This window comes from Micromys minutus, assembly GCF_963924665.1.
Source record: "Micromys minutus genome assembly, chromosome: 1".
NCBI classification, from domain to species: domain Eukaryota; kingdom Metazoa; phylum Chordata; class Mammalia; order Rodentia; family Muridae; genus Micromys; species Micromys minutus.
This window is the reverse complement of record NC_137969.1, coordinates 60,399,553-60,405,214: the sequence shown is the minus strand read 5'-3', so window position 1 is coordinate 60,405,214 and position 5,662 is coordinate 60,399,553. Positions and strand designations below refer to the sequence as shown.

General features: G+C 40.4%; 1 pseudogene across 1 annotated transcript; it reads left to right on the top strand.

The window, feature by feature from the left end:
- The first annotated feature begins 873 nt into the window (after positions 1-873).
- LOC308422938 (eukaryotic translation initiation factor 1-like) lies at positions 874-1,517 on the top strand (annotated as a pseudogene). Its single transcript has one exon. The product of its transcript is annotated as a eukaryotic translation initiation factor 1-like (transcript).
- The last annotated feature ends 4,145 nt before the right edge of the window (positions 1,518-5,662 follow it).

Sequence of the window (5,662 nt, the reverse complement as noted above, 5' to 3'; positions counted from 1 at the left end):
AATTGTTGTCTCAGGCCATTACTATTTTGATGGTAAAATATGAGATTATAATCTGCCTGGCATACAAATCTTTTGTGGCATTGCCTTTATGAAGTGATCCAGGCAACACAGTAACTCTTAAATATCTAAATATGGAACAGTAAGTTCTCCTGAGTTGAGTTGTATTTGAATAAATATTGCAAAACTCAAAAATTGGCACTATAAAAAAGGAATAATTTTAAGCAATCACAAACTATGAGCTATATATTGGCTATCAATTCATAAATTTAAGGTTTAACTAATTTAACATTTAAAAACAGTGGCTACAGCACGTAATCCAATAATCTCTGCTGCAGCAGGGGGAAACTCAAGAGAATGAACATGCGATCCAATTTTATATATTTATTTTCCATAGATGAACCATCTATAATTACATTACCTATAGGTTGCATGCATAAATTTACAGAAAATAAAAAAGCATGCATAGGGAAAAGAATTAACAACTCATCTTTTGAATAATGATTATCAATTGTCAATTTTGCCTGAAAAGTTTGCACATGCAATAGGCCAAATCATTTAGCAATAGCCAATTTAATTGCTGTTTGGAATAAGGAATAGATATTCCATCAGGTTAAGACATTACCTTCAAAAAAGATGTATATATGTGTATATATATATATTCACTATTTTATCATGCAATTCTGTTTTAACAGCAAAGGTTTCATAATAGTATGCTAAAAACTTTAGTCCCCAGTCACTGAGCCGCCGCCGAGGACTCAACTGCCTCCCCCTTGATCCCCCTCGGTTCCCGAGGCTTAGTTCCCCCCCTCCCCCACCTTCTCCCGCAGCCGCCTTCCTCAGGCCATTTCCACCGAGGAAAAGGAATCGAATCATATGTCCGCTATCCAGAACCTCCACTCTTTCGAACGCTTTGCTGATGCAAGTACGGGTGATGACTCGCTTCCTGCTGGCACTGAGGACTATATCCATGTAAGAATTCAACAGAGAAACAGACCCTTACAACTGTCCAAGGGATCGCTGTTGATTACGATAAAAAGAAACTAGTGAAGGCGTTTAAGAAGAAATTTGCCTGCAATGGTACTGTGATTGAGTATCCAGAATATGGAGAAGTAATTCAGCTACAGGGTGACCAGCGCAAGAACATATGCCAGTTCCTGATAGAGATTGGACTGGCTAAGGACGATCAGCTGAAGGTTCATGGGTTTTATGTGCTTGAGGCTCTCTGAAGCTTAAGTGAGGATTTCCTTGCAATGAGTAGAATTTCCCTTCTGTCCCTTGTCACAAGTTTAAAAACCTCACAGCCTGTATAATGTAATCATTTGGGGTCCGCTTTTAACTTGGACTAGTGTAACTCCTTCATGCAATAAACTGGAAAGAGCCATGCTGTGTAGTCTCCGAGTCCCTCATTTAAACAGGTTAAGCAGTAAGCCCTGGCAGTGTCCACCCTGAGACAAAGCAATAACAAGGTTTCAGCCAAACCAGGAACCCCAAAGTCACAGGAGGCTATGTCTGACCACAAGTTCCTTCAGACCCCCTTTCCAGTGTCCCCTGCCCTAGAAAAGTGTCACCACTTGAACAGCCCAGGTGACGGAGAGTATGGGTAACACGGCTCCAGTGTCACTAGAGACAGTCTCCGCCCATAAGAACCCCTGGTGTCTGACCAGGTAGGCAGAATTCAGGAAGAGCCACCTTTCCAGAGAAGTCATGGACATCAGCTCACCACCAGGGTAGTCTTTTTAAGCAGATCTATCCTAGCCAAGGGATCTCGGATCTGAAGGGTAAGGGAACAAATGCATTGGTCGTGTGGCTATCTGTGGAGGCTTCAACTCAACATGAGCCGCTGCCCAGTGCCATGTGAAAGAACAAACTGGTTTTTTGGTTTTCTTTTCCCTTCCAGTTTACTGTTATGTAATGTATTTAAGTTCTTATTTAAATAAAGCTTGTTTTCAGAAATTAAAATAAAAAACTTTACTTTAAAAATAAAAAAAGATGAATTCACATTAATGGTTTCTTTTGCCAAAAGAACTGCTGTGGGTGTGAGGCAAAAATACAGACAGCCAATTACTGATTATAATCTATATAATATCTGCTCTTAACTCATTGCTTTCTCTATATTCTCTGCAAAACTTTTCATCTCTCAGTTAACTGTAGAGGAGACCAGAATTTGTATCTCTGGAGAACAACAGAGGTTTAAGATCTGTGGTGAGCTTAAGGAGAGGTTTTAGTCAGTTAACATCCAATGACTTTTGAAAAATTATATAAAGTAAATTATCTTTATGAATTTGCCTTGCCATGCCATAATTTGACTAGGAAGACTGATAACCCAACTATTTGGCTCCTTTTCTGGAGCAATGACCACTCTCTAAAATTATAAAGCTCATTGTAAAAGCAAAAACTCCAGTTAACAAAACATGTAAACATTGAGGATTAAGTCCCAACTTCCTGCCACTGAGGCAGCAGCAAATCTCTGACACAACACAAGGACATCAGCCATTCCCTGAGGCAAAAAGACACCCATTGTCCCAAGGGCTCTCAAAACCACAAGCTGACACGCCAAAAGCAAACTCTTTACAATCATGAAAATGCAAAGGAATAGTATGGAAACAATCTTTGAAAATTTATGATAATTCTTTGGAATAGCAACTGAAGCAGTAAACCAGGCTGTAAATTCCACAGCCTCAACCCTTCAGAAAGCTGCAGCAATTTTTACCTGTTTGATTTTTACTTAATTACAAATACAGCAGAATTCTAGGGGGAATTAGAAGGCTCAATGTGACCAGCTTTCAATTGCTCCTGCACTAGCTATTGAGTGGCCAATTTTTTTTTCTGAAGCTGATTAACAAATATAGGGACATCACCTTTTAGAATAATTTTATCTGCATGGTGTGCAGGCTTGTCAATTAAAAATATCTTAGACCTGTTTTTTCTTTTCTAGGGGTAACTACAATGGGCTCCTATTTAGCCCTGATTTTGTTTTCTTAACCCTTGGTTAGGCAAATAACCACAATCAAACACTTGTAACATAACTTTATCACTTGGACTATATAAAAGGACTCCCATTAACAGGCAAATTAGAAATATAAGGCTCAAAATATCTTTGGTGATCTTCCTCATCTTCCCAATGCAAGATATCCCTGCTTTGCTCTGGACTCTGACTTTGTAACTGGGTAACACTAACCATTTTAGGCCAAGATTTTCCATTTATATTTAAGGCTAATTCAGGTCTTTCAGCTTTTATAGCTTGCACCCAATATAATCATCTGAAAAGCCAAATCCTTTTCTAGTAGGAAGAGCCTGCATCCCTGTTTTTGGAGTTAATACTGTGTAGGCAGAGACCAAGGTCCGATCCTGAGCTGCCTGGGGTGGCTCTGAAGAGGTAGATCTTTCTATAAGGCCTTATGGCAACCTGACAATGTTCACATTCTCATAAGCCAATTGTTTCACCAAAAGCATTCCAACATTAGCAGTTCCAAACACCTTTTTAGACATTTTAATCAGCCTATCAACGAACTCTTGTAAAAGTTTAGAAAGCAAAACTTAACCCCCAAACAACCTAGTCTCTCCAAAATCCACACATCTTGCACCAGAGTGTATTAGCTTTATGCTACAAAGTTTGGCTGCCAATTTTTCACACACAAACACACAACACTGCAGCTACCAATACCTCAGGAGATACTGTCTCAAATTCTATCTTATTACATAAAATACGACCCAATTTAGAGGTATTTTAGAAACCTGTTTCCCTGGGTTGGTTTATGCCACATGGTGTTGTCTAGAGTGACTTTAACGAAGTTACTAGTTTAAAACAAATTTTCTGTTACTAATATTGCATTTTCAAAATCATACCCAATAACTTATAAGCAAATAATTTACTACCAAGACATGATGAGAATATTTATACCTTTCAAAACCAGTCAAAAGCAAACATGAAGTAACCACACATCTTATATATTTAAACCAGATAAAATTCTCACTTTTTAGCTGAAATTTCAAGGAATGAGCACCTTGTCACCTTCTGAGCTCAGTAAACAGAGATTTTTCTGGGAGAAGCAATGGAACAGCTCTAGACAGAGAAACTGCCAGCACCTCTATCTAGGAGCAGCCAAAAAAATCAGATTCCAGCAGGCCTCCAGCTGAGCTAAACTATTGACTTCAGGTGTAGGGCCCCAAATGCCTGCTTTCTATCTTTAATTTTCCCCTTCTAGACACGAGTTAAAACTGAATCAAGAGACAAACAACCAACACAAAATGTTTTAACCACTTTTTCTTTTGAACGTGAAACACGAGTAACACTCAAACAAAGGAAACATGGACACAAATTGACACTCGTGGATGGATAGACAGCTTGGTGGGCCAAGAGACAAACATACACAAGAGAACTACATGTGTCCACAGGACCCTGATATTTTTCCTAAGGGACCCAGAACCAGAACTAGACATTTCTCCAGTGAGAACCAGACAGCGTCTCCTGACTCTTCGCTCCCGCCTGAAGAACTCTGGAACAGTTTACGTTCTTTTCTTTTTTTCCTCTTTCACCAAACCACCCCAGAAAAGGGAGAGGACTGTTTCCCTGTTGTTTGAACATAGGCTGGAAGGGCTAAAGGAGCGATGATCCTCTCTGGAGAAAAGCCCTTTTTTATTTTTTAATTTACATTTGTCTAATTTCTTTTCTAGGCTCCTAATTTCTTCTTCGAATTTAGATTCTTCCTTGCTTTTGCTTTCACTGTCTCCCGACTCATCAGAGCGACAGATTTCTTTGTCTGTTCATCTTGAACAGTCTCAAAAGATCTTTCCATTTCAGCCTTAATTTCTCTTATTTTAGCATTATCACTTAGGAGAGTATCTTTCACCAACCTCTAAAGAAAGAAATTGGTGACTGCTAACAGTACGGAGGAACTCGTCATCCACATTTTAGTTTCACTTTAAGAAGATTAGAAAATAATAATAACCTTTTAATGGTTTTCCTCCCCCAATATGTCCCCCCTTTTACTTACAATTGCTGGTTCCCAGGAACGATCCTGTCAGGTTTTCCTCAGTTTCCAATCTTGGTGGGACCTCCAGATGACGACGCCAGCGCCATCACTGTCACCGAGCCTTGGACAGAGGCCTGGGGGACTGAAAAAGAAACACACACAGACACATACATGGGTCACTCAATAATGGGTAAATGCCACCCAGGCTGAATCAGACACAGGAGAGAGGATGTTCTGTTAATCAAGCATGTGAAAGGACCTGTGATGAAATGACGTGTAATTGTCATTGCTAATGACAAAATTGGGCTGCATTTGTCGGGAAGCCATAGAGAAAAAGGCACCAAAAAACTTCTGGAGGTGTGCTGCCATTTCTTGCCGCTTCAGTGGACTCGGGCTGATCGGATGATGTGGAGGACATGTGGATGGAGTGACAGAGAGTTTGGCTTGCTGGTACAGCTAGTTGTGCAACACTTGTGGGTCTCCAGTCTTTGCTGCTCTTCACTGATCTTTGCTTCTGGAGTTCCTGCTGGTCCCTCCTGCTGACTGAAGCCTAAGCTGAGGCCTGGCCTGTCTCTGTTTGGTCTTGACACCACTGTGGCCATCCTGACTCCACTGAATTGGACTGCTGGTGTGTCCGTGAAGTGTTTGCCAGTGGATCGAGCTGGGGTGGGGGTGGGGTATACCACGGT